This window comes from Musca autumnalis, unplaced genomic scaffold, assembly GCF_047663935.1.
Source record: "Musca autumnalis isolate F117 unplaced genomic scaffold, ASM4766393v1 scaffold_1, whole genome shotgun sequence".
Taxonomy (NCBI): domain Eukaryota; kingdom Metazoa; phylum Arthropoda; class Insecta; order Diptera; family Muscidae; genus Musca; species Musca autumnalis.
This window is the reverse complement of record NW_027411644.1, coordinates 232,467,314-232,493,674: the sequence shown is the minus strand read 5'-3', so window position 1 is coordinate 232,493,674 and position 26,361 is coordinate 232,467,314. Positions and strand designations below refer to the sequence as shown.

The following is a 26,361-nucleotide window of genomic DNA, read 5'->3' as shown; positions in this document are numbered from 1 at the left end:
TCCCGGTCTTCTATAAGTAGACCTATAGGTTTTCTTTAAGAAGAACTCCTGGTCTTCTATAAGAAGACCTTTAGGTTTTCTTTAAGAAGAACTCCAGGTCTTCTATAAGAAGAACTCCAGGTCTTCTATAAGAAGACCTCGGTCTTCTGTAAGGTCGTCTACAAGAAGACCTCCCGGTCTTCTATAAGAAGACCTCTCGGTCTTCTGTAAGAAAACATCCAGTCTTCTTTAAGAAAACCTCTAGTCTTCTTTAAGAAGACCTCCAGGTCTTCTACAAGAAGACCTCCAGATCTTCTATAAGAATACCTTCAGGTCATCTACAAGAAGACCTCCAGGTTTTCTTTAAGAAGACCTCCAGGTCTTCTATAAGAAGACCTCCAGGTCTTCTATAAGAAGACCTCCCGGTCTCCTATAAGAAGACCTCCCGGTCTTCTATAAGAAAACCTGCATGTTTTCTTTAAAAAGACCTCCATGTCTTCTACAACAAGTCCTCCAAGTCTTCTACAAGATGACCTTCAGGTCATCTACAAGAAGACCTCCAGGTCATCTATAAGAAGACCTCCAGTCTTCGAAAAGAAGGCCTCCAAGTCTTCTATAAGAGGACCTCCATGTCTTCTATAAGAAAACCTCCAGGTCTACTATAAGAATACCTCCAGGTATTCTATAAGAAGACCTCCAGGTCTTCTACAAGAAGACATCCAGGTCTTCTTTAAGAAGACCTTCATGTCTTCTACAAGAAGACCTTCATGTCTTCTACAAGAAGACCTCCAGGTCTTCTATAAAAAGACCTTCAGGGCATGTACAAGAAGACCTCCCGGTCTTCTATAAGAAGACCTCCAGGTCTTCTACAAGAAGACCTCCAAGTCTTCTACAAGAAGACATCCAGGTCTTCTATAAGAAAACCTCCAGGTCTTGTTTAAGAAGACCTCCATGTCTTCTACAAGAATACCTTCAGGTCTTCTACTATAAGAAGACCTTCAGGTCATCTACAAGAAGACCTTCAGGTCATCTACAAGAAGACCTTCAGGTCAACTACAAGAAGACCTCCAGGTCATATTTAAGAAGACCTAAAGGTCTTCTAAAAGATGGCCTCCAAGTCTTCCATAAGAGGACCTCCAAGTCATCTGTAAGAAAACCTCCACGTCTTCTATAAGAAAACCTCCAGGTCTACTATAAGTATACGTCCAGGTATTCTATAACAGGACCTCCAGATATTCTATAAGAAGAACTTCAGGTCATCTACATGAATACCTCCCGGTCTTCTATAAGAAGACCTCCAGGTCTTCTATAAGAAGACCTCCAGGTCTTCAATAAGAAGACCTCCAAGTCTTCAATAAGAAGACCTCCAAGTCTTCTATAAAAGGACCACCAAGTCATCTGTAAGAAAAGCTCCAGTTCTTCTATAAAAACCTCCAGGTATTCTATAAGAAGAAGCCAATTAAGCCAAAGTTAAATAGGTCACACGATGATGACAGTTAAAGTGTGGGAATACGGTATTATGACATGGATTGGAATACCTTTGAACGTAAGGGGCTGTCGAAGGCTGCTTCCTCCAGATTTTTCATAAGAAGACCTTCAGATCATCTATAAGAAGACCCCCAGGTCATCTAAAAGAAGATCTCCAGGTCATCTATAAGAAGACCTCCAGGTCATCTATAAGTAGACCTCCAGGTCATCTATAAGAAGACCTCCAGGTCTTCTATAACAATACCTCCCGGTCTCCTATAAGAAGACATCCAGGTCTTCTATAAGAAGAACTCCAGGCCTTTTATAAGAAGACCTCCAAGTCTTCTATAAGAGGACCTCCAAGTCATCTGTAAGAAAACCTCCACGTTTTCGATAAAAAACCTCCCGGTCTTCTATAAGAAAACCTACAAAAAGTCATTCAGATCTGCTATAAGAAGACATTTAGGTCTTCTATAAGAAGTCCTCCAGTTTTTTTCTATAACAAGGCCTCAGATCTTCTATAAGAAGGCTCTTAGTCTTCTACAAGAAGTTTTCAATGTTCTAAAAGAAGGCGTCCAGATAGTCTATAAGAGGACATCCGCTTCTTCTATGAGAAGACCCCCAAATCTTATGGAAATACCTATACAACAAAAAAGTCGAAAATGGGTCCATTATGGGTGCTCGCTTAATGTATGCCAGATTATAGCTCGCACTTTAACCTTTCCATATTGTTGCTATGTATTGTAATATCTGCTCTGGATCTAGATATATAGACCTTAGAATCTTGACAAATCGGTTTTACGGAAATTCTTAAACTTCTAAACCGAAAAAAAATTCCTTTTAAATTATAAATCTTCTAAAAGAAGTCCTGAAGATCTTCTATAAAAAATCCTTCATGTCCTGCTTTTATATAATAATACTTCCTGCTTTTCTATAAGAACACCTCCTGTCCTCCTATGAAAAGACGTCCTGCTCTTATGTGAGAAGCGTTCTGCTCTTCTTTGAGAAGACATCCTCCTATGAAGAGACGTCCTGCTCTTCAATGAGATGATCTTCTGCTCTTCTATGAGAAGACATCCTGCACTTATATGAGAAGACGCCCTGCTCTTAATTAATTTCATTTACTTGTGAGAAAATTTTTATTACTTTACCAGGCAGTTCCGCCTGTTTGACGGCCAACAACTTTTCTTGGAATATTATTTGAAAATTTTTGTCAGTTTTTACTATTAACACATGTCTTATTTACCTAAAAACTATCAGTAAATAATTTTTTTTTAATCAGAAAAAATGGCCATTTCGATGGTTAAACCGAACGATTGAATTAAATCAGTTTTCACAGTGCTATAGGAAGGTGCTTCATCGCCATACAAAGATTTAAGTTTATCGATGCACTTTTGCCAACAACAGGCACTGCAATACGCTCGTTTACATGGCCTAAAGATTTTTAACAACCCTGCAATTCAAAAGATAATTCATTATAATTGGAATTTGTACTAACGATTTAATTTTCTTCTTTACAGGTATGTACACATGTGCTTGCTTTACAATAATATCTAAATTTTGGTAAGTGTAAAACTATGACCAATGAAGCCAAAGTTAAATAGGTCACACGATGATGACAGTTAAAGTGTGGGAATACGGAATTATGACATGGATTGGAATACCTTTGAACGTAAGGGGCTGTCGAAGGCTGCTTTATTAAGCCTATTTAATTAATATGTGGTCAATGATGGATTTTCCAGGTCTGAAACCTCATAGGCTTTAATCGTTTGCACAATATTCCTGACACTATCTTATTAGCAATAGGAAGAACACTTATGATCCTGTTGATAGGGCACACAGTCTTATATCCTTTCTTGTGTACGGGACACATGATCCTCAAGTCCCAGTCATCGAGTACGCGTTCTACCTGCTAGATGGCGCTAACTAGCTTATGCATACACCTTCTCAGCGTGTCGCCTCTGGTTTTGAGGAATTGTGGTATCTTTGCTTCTTCACTAATATTGGTTACCAACAGTTTGAAAAATTATCTTTCCATATCCTGAGCACACAATATGTATCAGTTACAAATTATCTTGCTGGTTTCTACTGGAGGATCTGCATGTAACAAAGCCATCAGCTTGATGTTTCACTTTTTAGTCGAATTTTCGGAGTTCAATCTGGTCTCCATTGTGTCACAACCGCTTTTCCCTTTCACTTATCCTTTAGTCTACAAAGGGTATATACACTTTGATACGACCAAAAATGTGCCTTATCGAAATAACGGTTTTAGACCCCAAGAATGTTTCAGACAATTTGGAGTCGATTTAACCATGTCCGTCCGTCTGGTTGAATGGTGTGCACGATAACTCTCGAACGGATCAAATGACTTGAACCAAATTTTGGGTATCGTAATATTTTGTCCAAACTTAGTTTAAGTTCAAAAATGGGCCAAATCGGCCCACTCCTTCTGGTACCTCCCCCACAAATATTCAAAATTTTTCTGTAAAACGGTGTGAACGATAACTCTTAAAGGGGGCAATTGATTTCGTCCAAACTTTGCATCGGACTCGAATATGGACTATATCGGTACACTCCTTCGGGTACCTCCCACACAAAATTCGGATAAAGTGAATCTTAAGAGCTCCTCTCGGATCGTTTTGAAACTTTGTTCAGTAGGTTGTCCATGCTGCTTCTTTTTCGACGGTACAATTTTTTCTTGTGCAAGACCATACTTCCTGAGATATTAGCCTATAAGCTCCATGAAACCCTGATGACACCAGGGTGTAGGGAATTTCCGATTGGCACAACGCATTAGTTCATCCAGTTTATATATGTAGTCCACATACATCGGTCCACTCGTTCGGATACCTCCCTCACAAAATTTGGAAAAAGTGACCTTTCTGAGCTCCTCTCGCATCGTTTTGATTTTTTAGTAGATTGTTCTAGTGGCCTCAATTACAACGGTACATTATTTTCCGGAATGAGTAAATACTTCCCGAGAGGCACTACTAAAATGGCTTTTTTCCAAAATAACTCTAAAACTTTTTCAAAAATTTATTCCAAACTTAGTTTGAAGGATTTTAATATTTCGAGTCCTTTACGAAGAAGTTTGGTTACTAAAAATGGTATATCGTCGGTGTCATGCTTAAGTGTTCCATACGCCATTTTAAACTTTTTGAGATACATGTGGATTTTATGGTTTTCCGGTATGCTCTTTTTGAATTTTTGGTCGGATTTTTCGTATCTGCTCTAGTTTCCGAGATATCCATGCTTCGACGCGAAAGCATAAATTTTTTCAGTTATGAAATTAATATTTTAAAAACATACAAGTTTAAAAAAAAAAATTTCGAATATCATAAATTTAATTTTCGATTTAGACGTTTTTAATTTATTGAGACAAAAATGGAAAAAAATACACTTTGTTCCATATGGTGTACAATATTTCACATTTGCGTCGTAAGTGTGGATATGGAACAAATCGCCAAAAATTTTATTTAAACAAATTCTCTATAATTTTTATATTTCAACACATATTCTTATATATTTTGCAAATTTGTTCTATATACTATTGTTAACAATTCAAGTCAAAAATATCAAAATATTTTCTTTAGTTAGCTCCACGCAGTTGCGACGCAAATCATTATAATGCGATTATCTCAAAACGGGAAAATGGCGTATGGAACACATAAGCATGACACCGACGATATGTACATTTTTCATACACTGGGGTGAAGTTGGAGACCAGATCTTTTAACCTCCGCTAACTACAAACCGGCAAGCCAACTCGAGCTTAATATTACGGCAGTTATAATATAGTGCCTTACCTTTAGGTGTTGTTGTGAGGCCTTTGTCAATTTAACAGATGTTAAATGCAGCTCTCCAGGTGACACAACGGGGGGATGTCAGTGTCCACTTGAGATGAAAGAGGTACCACGATAAGTCCTGAGCTTTGATATGTTAAAGCCGTTGCTTGGTTTCTTTCATCCACTACGTTACCCAACATTGAAATAAGCATATTCAAATCGAATAAAGAAAATTCAACAGGAACAAATATTTATTTCCATATTTTTAAGGAAAAAAAACTGAAATAACTTCCATTAAATATAAATTCATTTTTATAGTTTATTTGTATTTAAATAATATTCCATATTTTCCATTTACATTCCAAAAGAAAAAATAGGAAAAAGAAAAACGACACAGAGTTTCATAGCCAACTGGTCAGTTTTGTTGTTGTTTCTTTTGCGCTATGGTTTGTGAAACAAAAAAAACCTTGACGATCAATATGTAGAGGAAATAAAAATGGTTGTAAGGCCATTGCAGCAACAATCGAAATGGCCTTCATGCTGCATTTGAATGATATCTGATGTTCGGTTGAGATAGGAAAACTTTTTCATATTTGATTTTCGTAGCTTGAGTTTCGTTTTCTTTCTGTATCATAGTTTTTTTTCTAGCTGGTTTTTAAAGTTGTTTCTCTTAAGATATGCAGATGTTCAATTGTTCTATTGCAAGTTTTCCTCTATTTTTTTGTGTTTTAAGTTAAAAGCTATTATCGTAGATTTTCCAAGTTTCGCTGCAGATATTGTCTATGCAAAACTCCATAGAAAAGATATTGTTGATAAAAAATGAATTGAGAAGCTTAGAAAAACGAAAAAAAAAAATGGACAGATATGAAGGTCTTTGGTTATCCGACTTAAATTTTCCATATTGTTTTCCTTTCGCTTTGTCTACAAATGAACTTAAACGAAGTTGTTTTATTTGGCATTTCAAAGCATCTGTATTTCTTGGTAAATGGAAATAAAATTGCTTTTAAAGTAACGAATTGAAAAAAGGAATTTCTTAAATTTGCGAAACTATTTGTTTAAAAAACTGTATGGAAAAGCTTTTTTATATCCACAGTATTTATTCTAATGAGGGTATATACACTTTCATACGGTTAAAATGGACGAAATCCGTCTCAGAAAATTTGGAGTTGATTTAGCCATGTCCGTCCCTCTGTATGCCTGCTTGGCTAACTGCAGCGCGCACCATAACTCTCGAATGGATGAACCGATTCGGTCAAAAATTAGGCTTTCGTAATATTTTGTTTGAAGATGGGTTTTATCGGTCCACTCCTTCAGGTACCTCTCTCACAAAATTTCGAAAATGTTCCGAAAAATTGTGCGCACAGTAACCCTTGAAGGTAACAGATGTGATCTATACTTTGCACATCGTGAACTTTCTATTAGACTTAGCGGAGGTTCCAATATGGACTCAATCGCTAAACTCCTTCGGGTACCTCCCACAGAAAATTTCGGAAAAGTTCAGTTTAGGACCAAAATGGGGGCCTTCGTAATATTTTGTTCAAACTTAGTTTAAATGCAAAGATAACCCATATCGGTCCACTCCTTTCGGTACCTCCCCCACAAAAGTTCAAAAATGTTCGGATAAATTGTGCGCTCGATAACTCTTGAAGGGTGTGACCGATTTGGTCCATACTTTGCATATCCTTATCTATCTACCAGATATAGATCAGTAGTGGAATTCTGTAACTCATTTTTTAAGTTACCGACAAAAATAGGTAAAATTAAAATGCAAAATTATGAATAAAAAGTGTCAATAAAAGTTGGCAGCACTGTTGCTATCGGTAGGACTTTGCGACAACATTATTTTCGCTGTTAACTTACAGAAAAAGTTCGTTAATTACCGAAATTAGAAGCACTTTTATTTTACCGATTTTTGTCTGTAGCTCGAAAAATGAGTTACAGAATTCCAATACAGGTTCGAATATGGACTATATTTGTCCACTCCTTCCGGTACCTCCCAAGTTCACTTTAAGACCTGCTCGCGAATTGCTTTGATTTTTGTTAAAACAACTTGCATTCGCTGCCTCAATTACGATGGTAAAAGTTTTTTCAGAGGCAAGTCCATACTTCTTGAGAAAACAGCCCGAAAGGTGTAAAAAAACTAAAAAGGTGTAAAAACGCTATGGCACCATATGTAGTGACTGCAAAGCACGATAGCTATCGAACTGATCAACCGATTAGGTCCAAAATTTTTTTCAAACTTAGTTTCAGTTCCAAGATGGGCAATATCGGTACACAACTTCCAGTACTTACCCCCAATATTTAAAAAAATGTCACTAAAATGGTATGCAAGATATCTCTTGAACGGGGCAACCAATTGGGTCCAAACTATTGATCTCCTAATATTTTGTCCAAATTTAGTTTAACTTCTAAAATGGCCCTTAACGGTCCTCTCCTTAAGGTATCTCCCCCACACAAGTTCAACATATATGTATGTCTAAGTGCAGTTTAGGGTCTGTTAGAAGATCGTTGTGGTCCTGCTTACAGCCATATTATGTTTTCCGTGGACAAGTCCATGCTTCCTGGCATACTAGTCCAAATATTATACGATGACCCACTGAAATGACTAGTTGGCGCCGTCGACAAGATATGAATCCCAAAATTAGATCCACTTCCATAATAGCCTATGTCGGTTCATTCCTTCAAGTACCCCCATCGTAACACTTTTGAACTTTAATCCTAATCCACTTTTTTGTCGGCAAATTCAAATATCTAAATAGGGCCACATAGGGCCCATACGATGACCCACTGAAATTACTAGTTGGCGCGATATATATCGACAAGATATGAATCCCAAATTAAGATCCACTTCCATAATGAACTTTGTCGGACCGTTCCTTTAAGTATCTACTCCGTAACACTTTTGAACTTTAATCATAATCCACATTTTTGTCGGCATGTTCAAATGTCCAAAAAGGGCCACAAAATTCTGAAAAGGCCCTAAATAAATTCGATCTGTCCGTAGATGAAAGTTTGAATTCACATAGGCTGAGGCAATGCCGACTGTACCTTTTTTTGTTAATAAAAAATGTGTTTCCATGTCCCAATAACAGCCGCTCCATTGTGTGTTGAATGCCAAAATTCGTCTCGTCCAAAAAATGGGAAATAACTATAACTTCTGTAATTAATTTGTTGGCCAAAAACGTCCCAGGACATCATTGTTATGAAAGTACAGACCAATTGTCATCAATGTTTAAGGCCTATTTGCTATTTTAATTGAATTAAAAATTGTAGTCAAATTCATAACTTGCTGGCATCAAAAATTCTATTATAAAATGTTTGCTTTGAAATATTTAAACAATAATGGAGAGATTGCAATGGAAGCATTCTAAGTTCATTACATTTTGAGCTTTCCTTCAATTTTGTTCCTGCTGTTCTATTGAGCATCACTAGGAATCAATAAATTTGCCAACAAAGGTTTTTCTTTTTCCAAAGGAACGAAATATTTTTTCCTGTTGATTCTCCACAGGAAAAAATATGTTTTTTTTTTCAATTTTTTTTCTGCCATATGAAAAAAGTACGTTTTTTTCCTAAAACTCCAGCCAGCAAGGACAATGTTTTTTTATTTTATTACTCCTGATCATAAAATTTCCAAGGTATAAACTTTTTGCTGTTGTTGTTTTGTTTTGTAATGAAATTGAATTATTGTTGACACATCCCCAAACACAAACACCATTACATTGGAAAACTGGCACGTTGTGTAATATAAAACATTTACACTTGGGGGAAATATCCAGATCCCATGAAAAAACAAACTTTTTAATAAATTTTACTGCCACTTTATTACGAGTTTATGGGACTTCAATGATGTACTTAAGAAAGCCGGCATATTCAGCAGTTGTACAGTTAGCCAACTAATTGTTGGCAAATGTTCGAAAAATCTTAGGCTTATAATCAAACATTTAACTTAAACGGGTTTACACATGGAACTTAAACGGGGTTCCCCCTTTGTCACTTTCGAATATTCGAAAATTACTCAATTATTCTATTGGTTTATTAGATATGTACATATGTGGTAAATATTTTGGCGACATATCCTGAGTATTTCAGTCATGAAGAACTTTTCTACAGGTGGTGTCTTAGGACACGCCGTTAGGACTCGGCAATAAACAGTAGGTCCCTTATTATTGAGCTAATATGAATCGGGGTGCACTCATTGGTACGAGAGAGAAGTCTCCCTTGTCCCGTATGGCATGTTTGTGGAACAATTATTATCTATTATTACTTTGGTGTTTACAATTATTTATTTGGCTTACTGTACACGAAACATTACCTCAAGATACTTGAAATTTACGACTTTACAACATAATTGTTTAAACTGTAATTTTTGGGTTAAAATGTTTTGAAATGGACAAATATTTTGAAATAATTAAATATAAATTACGTTGAAATCCTGTTTGAGTTTGAGTTTGGCGAGCTGTGAAGGCCAAATTTTTCTTCAATTATTTTGTTTAATATTTGCATAGCTTATTGGCCTACTCAATAACACCAATTCGGCTTCTCATAAAGGACCACAGTTTGCTTGGTCGTTCCACAAAACGCCAAAAGAAATTCTCATAGAAAAAGACATAAAAGTCTTAACATAAAAGACCCAAAAGTCTTCTCACAGAAGACACAAAGGTCCCTCATAAAAGACTTTTTACGGCTTCTTATAGAAGACCCAATGGGCTTCTCATAAAAGACGCAATGGATTTCTCACAGAAGAACATAAAGTCTTCTCACACAAGTCTCAAAGGTCTTCTCACAGAAGAACATAAGGTCTTCTCACACAAGACCCAAAGGTCTGCACATAGAAGACTCGAAGGTCTTGTCACGGAAGATTTAAAAATCTTCTCATAAAAGACTCTAAAGTCTTCTCCTAGAAGACACAGAAGACCAGGAGGTATTCTGATAGAAGACGCAAAGGTTTCTCAACGAAGACTCTAATGGCTTGTCACAAAACACCAGAGGGTCTGTAACGTAACAAAATGATTACGTACATATTAGCAACAACATTACGGCCCCCTATCTAATAATGCAATGTCATCCACACCGTTAAAACTCCTTACGGTGCGTTACAATACATTTTGAATAATCACCAACATGACAACAGCCGAGTAATTCTCAATCGCTTTGTGCGACCGCTCACTTAAGTATTTTAGTTTGTAGTGGGAGGTAGGCTTGCTACTGCAGGGAGCTAGTCACACGGGCTGAAGTAAAACTGAGTGTTCGTAGTCCGCCAAATGGCACAGGAGTGTAGAGAGTGTTGGGAAGTGTTTTTGAGAGCTAACACTTTGTGCGGTGGCTAATACCTTGTTCCACTACTCCTTCGGGTGTTGTTCCAGTCCACCTCCACTCCACCTTCGGGTGGTTTTCCACTCCACCTCGGGTTTTATTCCACTAGTCGGAACGGACGACGACAGCACGATCGCCTATTACCCAAATGCTGAACCACCGAGTGGCCAAACTCCGAGGAACCGAACATCTTTAACACGAATCACCGAGTAGCCGAACATCTGCAAAAACGAGAGCCAAGGGCCCAAACAACCGATTCGAACGCTGAACTCCCAAAAGCCGAACCACCTCAACACGAACGCCTAGAGGCCGAACCACTTCAACACGACCACTGAATCGCTGACGGCCGATCAACCTCAACACGAACGTCACGAGTACCCACCGCATGAACTTGGGGTACCCGAACGGCTGCAACCCAAACAACGAATCATCTAGTTCCCAATTATCTTCAAATCTTAGGCACGATTCACCGAGTCTCCGAGTCCCCAATCATCATCAGGTCGTCTACTACCCAGCAACGAATCACCGAGCCCGATCATTCTCAAATCGTCTACTACTGAACAGCAAATCATCCAATTCCAGAGCATCTACGTATTCGAACACCCGGTCTTCGAGATCCGGTCGTCTACAAATCGCCTGCATCCGAACTAAATAACGAATAGCTGACCCCGATCACCCCATCAATTCCTATTTAGCCGATCTTATCATATTTTTTCCACGCGAGGAATCTACGGGCACTCTGTTCACCACATGGACGGCGCAGTATAGAAGAGAGTTGAATGTCGTGGTTGATGATAGCAGAATTTCAACCACAAACTGCCCCAAAATTCTAGGAGTAACATTCGACATTACGTTTACGTCGTCCGCGCATGCCGCAGCTATATGCGACCAACTGAAATGCAAAAACAAGGTCATTAAGTCCCTAGCCGACAGCACTTGGGGTGCAGATAAAGAAACCATGTTGACCACATATAACGCGATAGGTAAGCTATGCAGCGTCAGTTTGGTCCCCGAATTTAGTTGATACGCATTGGAAAGAGATTCAACCTTTGTCAGAATGCCGCCCTGAGAACAGCAACAGGGTGCCTCTTCAAGTCTTCAGTGGGCAAGCTATGCAGCGTCAGTTTGGTCCCCGAATTTAGTTGATACGCATTGGAAAGAGATGCAACCTTTGTCAGAATGCCGCCCTGAGAACAGCAACAGGGTGCCTCTTCAAGTCTTCAGTGGGCCATCTACATGAGGAGGCAACGATTCTTCTAGTACAGCAACACAATGAGATGCTTTCGTTGCATTACTTGCTTGGGTGTTACCGTGAGAACCATCCCAATCACCATCTGCTGGCTAGGCCCGGCATATCAGGATGGATATTTATGCTCTAGAGAGGGAGATCCAACAATATAGGAGAGAACCCCCAGATCAACGACATATCAGGCAGGTCTGAATAGCATTCACACGGACGCAGTTGATAAGGCCATAAGCAAATACAGTGTGAATAAAATCCTTGGCGTACATCCCCCATCTATCGCAGCTGAGGAGTGTCAGCTGCCACGACAAACCGGAGTAGTTTTTGCTCAACTACGCTCGGGATATTGCAGTTGCCCAAATTCTTATTGGGCGGATATTGGTCGAGCCGTGCAAAATATTTGCCCAATATGCGACATGGGTCCACACGACTCACTGCACCTTTTCAACTACCCTGCCAACCTACTCATTTAACTCCAGTGGAGATGTGGTTACATCCCATCGAAGCAGCCACTTTCCTTGAACCTATCTCCAGGCCAGAGCCAGATTGAGCAGAAGAACCAACACGCAAACACACAATAATTAACACTGTTACAGCAACAACAACAACCCCATCAAGCACTTACCTCATACGAAGCTTCCAACCACTAATATGGAATCCAAAGTGGCGATCCCCCAACGTAAACTATCCGATCTACCATTTACTGTTTAAACACTTTGTATCATATTTAAGCATCAGTAGATTATAAATTAGTTTTACGTAAAAAAATATTCGATTTAAACCCCATGAACGAGAGATTAGTCGTTACGGAATAAGGTTTAGTGGGCCCTTGTGCCGACCCTCGATACGACTGAGCTAACTGCAGCCAACGACAAAACCACGGTACAGACCATCACACAAAATACATCAAGATCTCAAATAGAAGACTCTAAAGGCTTCTCACAGAACACCAGGGGGTCTTCACATAGAAGGCCCTAAGATTATCTCATAGAAGAACCAAAGGTGTTCTTATAGGAGAACCTAATGTGTTCTCATAGAAGATCCTAAGTTCTTCTCAAAGAAAAAATTAAGTGCCTTTCATAAAAGACTCTAAGGTCTTCTCATAGAATTCCCAAAGGTCTCCTCACAGAAGACTGTAAGGTCTTATTATAGAAGACTCGGAAGACTTCTCATAGAAAACAATAATTCTTCTTATAGAAGACTTTAAGGTTTTTCATAGAAGACCCTGAAATCTTCTCATAGAATACCCTGAGGTCTTCTAATAGAAGACCCTGAGGTAATCTCATAGAAGACCCTAAGGTGTTCTCTTAGAAAACGACACGTTTTTATCATATAAGAACCTAAAAACTGTCTTCTCATTGAAGATATTCCTACAGGATATTCTAAGGTCTTCTAATAGAAGATCCTGAGGTCTTCTCATAGAAGACCCTAAGGTCTTCTCATAGAAGGCCCTAAGGTCTTCTCGTAGAAGACCCTAAGGTCTTCTAATAGAAGATCAAACGTGTTCTCTTAGAAAACGACAAAGTTTTCTCATAATAACGGCCTTCTCATAGAAGTCTCTTAATATCTTCCCACAGAATGTTCTAAGGTCTTCTCGTAGAAGATTCTAAGGTCATATCTTAAAAGATCCTAAGGTCTTCCCATAGAAACCGAATAGGTTCCCTTTTGGAAAAGTCTTCTCATAGAATATCCGAAGGTCTTCTCATAGAAGACCCTAAGGTCTTCTCATAGAAACCCATAATTCTTCTTATAGAAGACTTTAAGGTTTTTCATAGAAGACCCTGAAATCTTCTCATAGAAGACCCTGAAATCTTCTCATAGAATACCCTAAGGTCTTCTCATAGAATATCCGAAGGTCTTCTCATAGAAACCCATAACTTTAAGGTTTTTCATAGAAGACCCTGAAATCATCTCATAGAATACCCTGAGGTCTTCTCATAGAAGACCCTGAGGTCTTCTCATTGAATACCGTATGGTCTTCTGATAGAAGACCATAAGGTCTTCTCATAGAAGACCCTAAGGTCGTCTAATAGAAGAACCTAAGATGTTCTCTTAAAAACTACAAGACCCTGAAATCTTCTCATAGGAGACCCTGTTAAGATCTTTCCTCAGAATACTCTAAGTTCTTCTCATAGAAACCAATAATTCTTCTTATAGAAGACTCTAAGGTTATTCATAGAAGACCCTGAAATCTTCTTATAGAATACCCTGAGGTCTTCTCATGGAAGACCCGAAGGTCTTCTCATAGAAGTCTCTACGATCTTCTTACAGAATACAAAAGCTCGTCTCATAGAAAATCCTAAGATATTTTGATACAAGATCCTAAGATCTTCTCATAGAAGATCCTAATATCTTTTCATAGAAGACCTTATGTTCTTCTCTTAGAAGACCCAAAGGTCTTCTTTAGAATACTGTAAGGTCTTCTCACAGATGGCTCTAAGGTCTTTTCATAGAAGAGCCTAGGATGTTCTCAGAGTTGAACATATGATCTGCTCATAGAATGTCCTATTTTTGACTCATAGCAGACCCAAAAGTCTTCTCATAGAATACCCACAGGTCTTTTCATAGAAAACTTTAAGAACTTCTCATAGAAGACTCAAAATCTTCTCCTAGAAGATCCAACAGTCTATTAACAGCAAATACAAGTATTTTCTCAGAGAACACTCTAAGGTCGTCTCGTAGAACAACCCAAGGTATTCTCATAGATGATCCAAAAGTCATAGTAAAACCCAAACGTATTCGTATAGAATACTCAAAGGTCTTTTTATAGAAGGTACAAGGTTCTTCTTATGGAAGTGCCAAAGGTATTTCATAGAAGACTCTAAAGTCTTCTCATAGAAAATCCAAAGGTTTTCTTAACAAAGACCCAATGTTATTCTCATAGAAGACCCCAAGGTAAAAGGTGTAAACGAATGAAATAAAAAATTAATATAAATTCTGTAGCAGGCTTTGTTTGTATAGCATATCTGATTATGTTTCTTAATTGAAGCATTATTAGAAGATGTTCTTATCAATTTGTAGATAACTACCCCGGCCAAATATGTTGCAAATGTCTACCTCTGTTTAAACTGAAACATTATTTTTGTCACTGACTTTTGCAATTTTTCCCAGGAGACCAATTAGGTTAATTTGATCCATTAAGAAGACCATCAAATTTAAAACAAAACAAAAAACATTACTACTACTTCTCTCTCTATCTACGGCAGTTTAACAGAAGCTGAGTAAACCATCCACGAAACAAACGCAAAAAACAAAACAAATTATAAACTAATTAAATTAACGCTCTTGATTAAGGCGCTACCATGGGCTGCAGGGTGGAAAAAACAATACAAATTAAAAAAATAAAAAACTAAATGAAAAAAAAAAATAGCACAGATAACTTGAAAATGAATGAGTAGTACTGACAGATGAAGAAGAGAACGAAAAAACAACGAATTGATTGATCAAAAGTAATTTGAAATTACTTAAGTTTTGTTTTTTAGTTGAATGTTCCAGTTTTTGTGTTTTTTGTTTTGTCTAACAAAAAAAGCTTTTAACCCAAATCAATTTGATAGAGCATAAAGCGTAGATAACAAGCATCCATACCACCTTCAATACACAATTGAATGGATTAGGGGGAAAGCATATTGTTGCCACAAAACCAATGGATGGATGTTGGGGCTGGATGGATGGTCAGCATAGATGCGTGTGAAAGCGAAGGGTGTGGAGACACCATTATAATGGTCAGACAATAAGTCTTAGCCAAATTAAAGATGATAATAACATTAAGCTGATTATTTTACAAACCAAAATATAATCAATTATAACATCTTCATCATCATCGGCATAATCACTAACAGTAACAGTAGCAGGCAGGCAGGCGGTGAGCAAGCCAATAACATCGCCTTCTATTCATCCATTTGTGCCTTCTATAAGATTGCATTAAAGAGTTTAATTCCATATGAGTAAATTTAATTAGCCCAAGTGCTTTTGATTTTATAATCAAAATTGTTTTATCAGATAAATATTAATTGAATGAAAATCCCATTTGCAAAATTCAATAATGTATTTTATTTAGTTTGGTATTTAATTCTAGTTTTACAAGTAGATATTTTACAGAAGATTTTTAATTTTAAAATTTTTGTGTCTTCAAGAAAGACAGAGAAGGCACTTTTGTAGCATTGCCGCTTTGCACATTGAATGTTGTGAATTCGAATATAACATTTTTTTTTACGTTGGCGAGTTACGTTGTTTTGGTTATCGAATTTCCTGGTCAAAACGCCAATTATTTGTCTTCACCTATTTTTAATTTCTATGTAAGATTTGATAGAAAACATATTCATATTCGGAATATTCCGCACGGAAAATAACTTTAAAAAATGAAATTTTTTTTAAAACTGATTTTTTAAAACATTGAAAACTACTAAAATCACTTAATTATGTAATATTTTCGCCGAATTGACAAAAATATTCCTTTTTTTTGACATAAATATGGAAATAAAGAATTGCGAAATTGGGAAACTTGAGAAACCAAAAATTATGTCAAAACGTTGGAAGTTGTGAGCGTGGCTTGCTCCTAAAGACGACAATTTCCCCATTTTAAAAAATACGTCATTTCTGCAAATTTGTGGAGAAAGAACTTCTACTTCTCGGAAACTACACAGAAAAAGAATTTTTACATATTTTCGTTCGTGATGTAGTTTTTTCATACTGTACAGGTACCTCACATAAGATACATATGCAGTTTCTTATATCCATCCGAAAGGCACCATTTTTTAATTTTTTTAATGAGACGCAAAATCAATTTCCTATTTTTCCCCACATACCCATTTCTTGCTCTCATATTTCCTCTCTTGTTTGGTAAATGTTCTCAACTTTGTTCTCACCATCACATGGACACTGTACCGACAAACCACAATACACACAACCTTACTAAAATACAACTACCCAGCAAACCAAATGTCGGATGTCCGACATGTCTGAACAATTTCGGAAGCAACGTCGTTCAGATTTCGTTACGATTTCTAAACGATTTTTCGCAGCGAAAATAGTTCAGATTTTGTACCGATTTTGTTCAGATTTCGGAACGAATGTCGGAAAGAAATTTCCTTTCCGAATTTCCCAAGGATTTTCTTCAGATTTCGTTACGAAATCGGATCGAAATCGATACGATCTCGCTCCGACATTTCGTTCCGAAATTATGTCAACCACTTCATACAACTTTCGTTAAGATATCGTTACGATTTCGGATCAGACATCGGACGTATCGTCCGAATTTTGTTCCGATTTCGTTAAGATGTCGCTACGATTGGTTTGCTGGGTACTGTCGTAACAACTAACAAACCAAACAACTACAGTGCGCTTGGCGTCAAAAACAAAACAAGTGAGAAAAGGCTATAGTCGGTACGGGGCCGACTATGTGATACCCTACACCACTACCCTGTGCATAATCTTTTCACTCGAAAACATTTTTTTACGGAGACACGAAAGTTTTCACCTATCTGGCTTTTATACCAAATGATTTAAGGCGAACTGAACCAAAATAATTAATATTTAGTTTTATATTTGACTACACTCGACATCACCTACATCAATAGGCTTCTATCTCTGTGAGAAAATTTCGTGATGATCCGATCAAAATAACGACCTGTAGTGTGATTGCAGAAAAAGTGGAAAAAAGGGATGCATTACCGACTATTGCGATATCTCTATTATTTGACCACCTACGCCAATCTAATTTGCATAATTTTAAAGATGGGGTTTTCTACTTTGTTATTTAGGCTTTGCTTTTAGAAGGTCCCCAACCAAAGGTGTGATATTTGTCATTATTAATAAAATCGCAAAAATGAAAAGTTCGGTTCTATTAGCGACTATAGCGATATCTTCGTTGTATAACCACCTACGACAACCTACGTTACATCGTTTCAAAGGTGATATGTTCTACTTTCATTGCTTTTTATATACCCCTTGTAAACGCTCAGATATTTGCTTTGGAACAAAATGTAGACTTTTTCTCCAAATAAATTTTTGCTCATTCCGACCCCTAATTATTATCCGACCATCACGAAAATCAATAGGCTTCTCCCTCTCCGGGACCTCCATCAACACCCACAATTTCGTGACAATCCGATCAAAATTGAGACCTGTAGCGTGATTTCCTAAAAAATTAAAAATGGGTTGTATTACCGATTATTGCGATATCTCCGTTAGTTGGTCACCTACGCCGTCTTGGTTACATCATTGTAAAGATGGGATCTTCTACTTTCATATTCAGGCTTTGCTTTTGGAAAGTCCCCAGCCAAAGCTGTGATATTCGTCATTATAATTAAAATCGAAGAATGAAAATTTGCGACTATTCTAATATCTTCGTTGTTTGATTACCTACGAGAACTTACTTTACATCATTAGAAAGATGATATTTTCTAATTTCATTCTCAGGTCTTGTTTTGGTATATCCCATATAGAAGCTAAAATATTCGCTTTGGAAAAAACGTTGTCTTTTTATCCAAATAAGTTTTTTGAACATTACGACCCCTAAATATTATCCGACCATCACCAAAATCAATAGGATTCTTCATCGGTGAGGCCCCCATTAACCTTAAAAATTTCGAGACGATCCGATCAAAATTGCGACCTGTAGCTTGATTTCCAAAAAAATGGAAAAATGGGAAAAATGGCAATATCTCCGTTATTTGGTCACCTACGCCAACTTAGTTTGCATCATTGTAAAGACGGTATCTTCTACTTTCATAGTCAGGCTTTGCTTTTGAAAAGTCCCCAACCAAAGCTGTGATATTCGTCATTATAATTAAAATCGCAAGAATGAACATTTGGGTTTTATCTGCGACTATTGTAATATCTTCGTTGTTTGATCACCTACTAGAACATAATTTACATCATATTTTCTACTTTTATTGTCAGGTCTTGCTTTTGTTATACCCCATATAGAAGCTGAGGTATTCGCTTTGGAAAAAACGTTGTCTTTTTATCCACATACGTTTTTTGCCCATTCCGACCCCTGAATATTATCCTGACGATCCGATCAAAATTGCGACCTGTAGCGTGATTACAAGGTTTAGATGGACAGACGGACGGACACACATAGCCAGATCGACTCAGCTCGTCGAGACATTCAATTTGGTATATATAAGTATGGGTCTACGACTATTATTTCGATGCGTTACAAACTTTTTGGGCAAAACCAACTTATAATACCATCCCCACATAGTGGTGTAGGGTATAAAAGCAAAGTGATTGGCTATACGATATAGTTCGCATCTTCAATTTTTTAATTTCTTTAATATAAAGGCATTATCTAATATATCAACCTAGTGCTGATAGACTCAAAAGTTACATATGTACATACATATGGTTCATATTGTTCTGCTATGCTCACAAGACGATAACAACTTGTGTGAAAATCATTAGAAGAAACACCGGTAAATTACAATAATACAAAATAATAGGATTGTAAAAAGCAATTAAATTTGTCTCTGATTTGGTTGGTGGTGTGTGGTGGTTATTAGTCAATAAAATCAAAACAATTCGCCAAAATTGTTTTTTCCAAATCTCTCAGAAGAAACCAGTATTTTTTTTGCTTTATGAAAGGCGTTCATGAAATGCTGACATTTTGAACCTTGGCAAGACCCTATGAACACTATTTTGTTGTGTAAAACATATATTGTGTTCATTGGTTTTTTGTTAGGTAGACAGGATTATTGCCTTTAAGAAACGCTTTAATAAAATACAGTAGTGTGAGCAATTTTATTTTTTCTCAGGAACAGAATTTTAATGAAACTCCAAATTTTGTGGACTTAAAAACTTTAAGGAATAATAGGGAACGATATTTTAAATCCGCAGAAAGATGCCTGAGAGTCGCCGTTTTCCATAGTAATTAAAAATGTTTTACACAAATGAACATTTATATCATATGTGTTATAAATGAAAAATCTAGGAATAATTATTTAATTTCTATAAAAATTTACTTTTTTGAAAAACAAAAAAATTATATGAAATTTTACCTGTTAGGGCGAAGATCATTTAATATTAATTTTTACTTATTTGCCAGCAGACCCCGGCCCGCGTTGCTGACCCGTCATAATGAGTTTTAATGACAACTGTTTATGGACTTTATGCTTGACAATTCAAAAATATGTATTTTCTACCTCACTTCTTCGGTCCATTGGCAATCCGAGGAGGATTTTAAGTTTACTAACAGATTTTGTCTGTAGCCTTTCTTGTCTCTTACGGATATTGTCAGATTTTTGATGTTGTTTAGGATTTATTATCGTCCATGTCCCCTGTCTATATCCTAAAGCGATCTTATTATAAAAGTTCAAAAATGGTTAAGTCGAATTCTCCCGCTTATTAAGACTAATATGTTTTAGTTTTTCATGGCTGATGGACCGTTGAACCTCGCCATTTAAGGAAATTTTAAAACATATCGTTTTTCTTGATCGAGGGCGCAATAACGGTTGTCCGTTGCTCTCATAAGTTTAGCAAATATAGCGATTATAAAACAGCAGGCTCCCGAAATTCGTCTACAAATATATAGCATTTGTGACCACGGAATATTCCTGATAATTTTCTGAAAAGTACATGAAATTAAGTTCAGTAATTTAGGAAAAATAATGTATTGAAAAGAGTGAGAGTTGTCAACTGTTTTCAAAATATAACATATTTAAATAAGTGGGCGTGGTCTGGTATTTTGGCTCCAAATATGTACCTAGGGTACACACAACCCCATTGTCTCCCAAAATTTATGCTGATTTATACAAATAGCGTTTAAAAGAAAGGCATGAGGAAGGTACCCCACCTCCTCCAAAATTCATAAAATATACATAACAACGGCAAATATTGAGTTTTTGCTGCAAATTTGATGGAAATCGGTTTATATGTATGACCTGTTTCTCTAAGACGATTCGAATTCAAATTCGTTGTTGTAGGAAATGTTTGTTTGATTGAAAATAAAAACAATTCAAATATTTTTCAAGAAACATACGTTTGGTAGTATTTCGAACGAATTTATATTCGAATCGCCTTAGTGAAACAGGCCAATAATATTTAAAAAAAAACACGCGTGGTTGGGACTTTAGGCCCCAAAGAAGTACTACATTGTAGATTAATCCGTAAATTTTTAAACCGAGACATGCGTAATTTTTGGCAAAAATAGCGTTTTTGAAAAATATCTCATAGCGGAGGTACCCCGCCACCTCTGGAATTCAATAAAATATGTAGCCTGCTTTCGGGGGCCATCCCTTTATATTCTCTGAAAATTTTAGGAAAATCGGTTCAGTAGTTTTTTGCAGAAAAATTTTAAATTAAAATGAAAATTGAAAAAAGTGGGCGCGGTAAAATATTCTTTGCATAAAAACCTAAGTTGGGTTATGGCGAACATTTCAATAAAAGAATTATCCAAAGCGATCCAGCCGTTCTCAACTGAAGAGATTACCAACGAACGACGTTTGATTTTTATTTATAAAGATATGTAGCATTTTTAAAGAAATAGGGTATAGGGGAGGTACCCCTCCTCCTCTGGAATTCAATAAAATATGTAGCCTGTTTTTGGGGGCCATCCCAGTACATTCCTTGACAATTTCAGGAAAATCGGTTCAGTAGTTTTTGCATAAATTGAAAAAAGTGGGCGTGGTAAAATTTTTTTCAATATAAACCTAAGTTGGGTTTTGACGACATTTGATTTGTATTCATAGAGATATGGCGTTGTTTTTAAATATGTCAAAGGGAAGTACCCCGCCCCTTTGAAATTCAAGAAAATATGCATTCTATTTCCACCGGAGGCCATCCCTGTACAATCCCTGAAAATTTCAGGAAAATCAGTTCAGTAGTTTTGTAGATGAAACATATTTTAAAAAAGTGGGTGTGGTCAAGTCATTGGGTCCTAAAAAAAGTAGGTAAAGTCGGAAACACAACCACAATTGACTCGCAAATTAATTTCCAAACCGATATATTTGTAATTATTTTAAATATAGCATTTTTAAAATCTTATGCCAATACCAACGAACGACATTTGATTTTTATTCATATAGATTTAGTGTATTTCTATTAGTTTTGCAACGACAACTACTGTATCAAATTATCGCTCAGTATTAATGTACACTGTTTACTTAGCTATTGTTTTTGTTGCACTCTTTCTCTCACATTTGTTTTGTCTATTCAGTTATGCTTCCACATTGGCACGTCATTTATTGTAACCGCTTGCACTCCCTCTTATTTATTAACTCTGCCCATTTGTTGTTTACATTCATCTGTCTGCTTGTATGTGTATTTGCGAATTGACTAGCATTGTGGAACATTCTACACAAAGGATGCTAGAACACTCCATGCATCAGCGAGCGAGTATAAATATGGGAGAGTAGCATGCGAGTGAGTGAGTTGTAAATCAGACCGCGATTTAAAATCATAAGTGAAGTTAAGATAAACCGGAATAGAGTAAAGCTGTTTTAAATAAAGTCTTGAGTGAGTAACGTCTACAAGGGATTAAGTTAAACCCTAATTCCGAAACAATAGTTTCTTTAGAAGACCAATAGAAGTAGGTGAATATGTCTTCAGGATTGTCAAAAGGTTTTTCTAGAAGACAAGTATGTGTTTTTAAGTAAAACCTTACATTGTAGTATTGCAGCTTTACATACAGAAGGTCGAATGATATCACAATTGTTTTACGTGGATCACCTCTGCATAATTTAGGTTTAGGTTTTCTTTACATATCGTGTCGTCTTGGATCGAAACACTCTTTAAACTCGACGATAAGAATGATTTCTCTTATTATTAAACAAGTTAAAAAAGTATCAGTCGGCTTTGCCGACAGAGATATACCCTCAGCCTGCGTGGATTGAAATATTTAAAAAAAATTTGGGCGTATAAAGCGACAATAATATGGATAGGTTTAAAGCTCAAAAATTGCGGGGATATCGATAGATAGGTCTTTTTTACCATACTAGCGGACGAAAAATATAATATCGCTGTAAACAGGACCTCTAGGAAAACCGTCAGAAAAAATGTCCAAAAGATCCTCGAACAGACCCTTAACCACACACAAGTGTTGAACATTTGTGTGGCTGGTATCCCAAGCATTGGACAGATTGGGGCCAAAGTTGAACATAAACTAAGTTTCGCCAATATTTAGAGATCCAAAATTCGGACCAAATCGGTTGCTACGTCTATGAGAGGTATCGGAAGGAATGGACCTATAAGTACCACCTTCGAATTTCATCTAATATTCGAAGAAATATTACGATATTCAAAGTGTGGACGAAGCCGTTTCGAGCTCTACAGCCAGTATATATGGTGCCATAGCGGTTTTTTTACAACTTTCGGGCTGCTTTCTCAAAAGTATGGACTTGCCCCTGAAAAAACTTTTACTATGGCATTTGAGGCAACGAATGCAAGTTGCTTCATCAAAAATCAAAATGATTCGAGGGCAGATCTTAAAGTGAATTTATCCAAAATTTTGTGTGGGAGGTACTCGAAGAAGTGGACAAATATAGCCCATATTCTAACCTGATCTATATCTGGAAGATATATTAAGATGTATAAAGTATGGACCAAATCGGTCACTCCCATCAAAAGTTATCGTGTGCACAACTGTTCCGAACATTTTTGAACTTTTGTGGGGGAGGTACCTGAAGGAGTGGGCCGATATATATTATCTTCGAACTTAAACTAAGTTTGGACCAAATATTACGAAGGCCAAATTTTGGTCCGAATCAACAAATCCATTCGAGAGTTATCTTGCACTCCAACCACTACAAACGTTCTCATAGGGGTTGTTTGAAACTTTCAGGCTATTTTCTCAGGAAGTATGAACTTGCCCCTGATGAAACTTGTACCGTCGTATAGGGGGCAGTTTCTACAACAAAAATCAAAGCGATTGGAGAGCAGGCCCTAAACTGAACATTTCCGAAATGTTGTGTGTAAGGTACCCGAAGGAGTGGGCTGATTAAATCCATATTGTAACCTTATTTAAGTCTAATAGAAATTTCACGATATGCAAAGTATGGACCAAATCGGTTACTCCCTTCAAGAGTTATCGTGCGCACAAATTTTTCGAACATTTTCGAACTTTTGTGGGGGAGGTAACGGAAGGAGTGGACCGATATAGCCCATCTTCGAACTTAAACTAAGTTTGGGCAAAATATTACGAAAGCCATAATTTGAACCGGATCGGTTCATCCGTTCGAGAGTTATCATGCGCACCAGCCAGCCAGACAGACAGACGGACGGACATTGCTAAATCGACTCCAAATTGTCTGAAACACATTTGGTCCAGACTTACTTGGGGTCTAAAACCATTATTTCGATGAGGCACATTTTGCCCGTATGAAAGTGTATATACCCTCGTTAGCATAAGTGCTGAGGGTATACAAATGCATGGGAAATAGTTTTGGTAAGTCATCTTGCTTTAAATAAGCGGACAGGCCTTAATTGACTATAGTTGCGGATGTAGCAAAAGTAGGTGTCTACAACAAATGACAGCGTCTACAACAAATCTTATAACCTACACTCTCATCAGTCCTTTTATTCTTATTTATATATTCGCTCAACTCTTATATGTATTGTTTAGTTTTGACAACCACTGAATTTAACTAATTGCTCAATTTTTTTATTTATTTTCAGGTTAGTATTTCATTTATATGGTAAGCATTAGCATTTAAGTTGCATTTATGGAAATATATTTTAACTAATTGGCTTCTAGAGAACCTTCGGTAAATATTTACTTACATACTTAGATGACATTTATTCTAAATTGAACATTTTGTTCCCTTCCGATATTATCTTTAAATTGATCATTCCAACGGCCTTGTTCGTATTCATATGCCTTCCTGGCGGGGGCATATTTATCCATCGTGTTTTCATGCATGACCCAGCCAACGGCATATTTAAACATTTCCAATATTGTCACATTACTTTGTGATTATTTTGTTGTTAATAATTTTTAAAAATATTTAATATTTTAAATCATTTCATTCACATTCATTGGACTGTATAGAACTCAAGTAGACATAAATCGACATAGCCAATGATTGAAAATCAATTAATTTTTAATCGAATTTTTGTTCATAATTGCAATCATAATGTTATGTGTAAATAAAAAATTACATAACAAATACGACCATATATAGTACATTCTTTAGTCCACAAACCAGCCATCGAATTGATTATACATTACTCTGGCGTTAATGCAATCAGGTTAGTGTCCTTTTTGGAAAATCGGCTTAATACGTTGTAATACGTTACTGATAATTGTAGATTTTAATTTAAATAAATTGAAATAATTGCATTGCACTGAAATGTGCTAAGTCGATTTTTGTGGATGTATTTTGTAAAGTTATTTTAACAATATCATTAAACATTATGTTTTAAATGCGAATATGTAGTTTGTATTTTTTTTTTAATAATTAAAATATTACTATGCCAAATAATTGAAAAATTGTGCTGTTATGTAATTTAAATAGAAATAAAAGAATTTAAGAAACAAATAAACAATACTTAAAATCGAAATGGCTAACACTGAAAATTTTGTTGTATTAATACCAATTTTTTTATTTTAATTTAAGCACGGGTCGTACCACTTTAATTCGATTTTGAAAAAATAGCCGTATTTCACCCTTGCACATCAACAGCGAGCCCGATTTTTTGAGGCATTTTATTTAAGGACTTTCTGTCTTCAGAATGTAAATCATACTGGTAAAAAATAAACCCAAGGCCAATTTTAGTACCATTTAGAACTCTTCGTAGCCTCATAACAGGTATTTCCAATGCCATTTTAGCCGACAAATTACCTAACAAATTTCAGAATTTGTGCGTTTAATTCTGAAAAACTCCACAAAAGAACTATAACTGATTTTCTCACAATTTTCAAAATAAATATTGAACAAAACAAAACAACATATTTTTGAAAATTATGAGAAATTCAGTTATAGTTTTTTTTTGGGGTTTTTCAGACTTAAACCACTATAACTTAGCCATTTGTTAACCGATTTAAAAAAATAATACTTTGTTTGAAAGATATTATTCGCCCCTTTAAAAGTAAGAAGGATCAATAGAAACTTGTTGTGAAAAAAAGAAGATATGTCCGATTAAATTTAAAAATGTAAGAAACCCAGATTTTCAATACTTGTACCGTTATAAAAAATAAAACGAAGTGGCCCAAACGAACTAAGGGTATTTTGGTTGTCCATAGATCCCAACACGATGGAATTTTGCATCAGAACGCTTGAATAATTTTCTGGTCAAATTTTGTAGCACAATGCCATTTATCGACATTTTCCGAAAAGTTTGCACATTCTCATGGCCAAAACTGCCTGAAGGAGCGTTCCAATGCTTTTGCGATGTATTAGAGAGTTTTTAATTACTGTCTTGGCTACAATTTTTGTCTTTGTGGTGGATCGAAAATCTCAATGGTTTGGCTGTTATATGCCAAAATATCCAAAAAACGCCAATAAAAAACTTAAAGTCAAAATCGGGAGGCTCGATTTTCACGGTAGATATATGGTCCAGTGGACTTTTTTGCTCAGTTCAATTCCAGGAATCAGAAAAGCGAAGGGCTCATGAAGGTTTTCAAATCGCCCCGACCTA

General features: G+C 36.4%; 1 protein-coding gene across 2 annotated transcripts in view; it reads left to right on the top strand.

Moving 5' to 3' along the window:
- The window catches only part of LOC141389204 (uncharacterized), a 642,359-nt gene that overhangs the window by 136,145 nt on the left and 479,853 nt on the right, over positions 1–26,361 (top strand). The gene's annotated exons all lie outside the window — the stretch shown is intronic.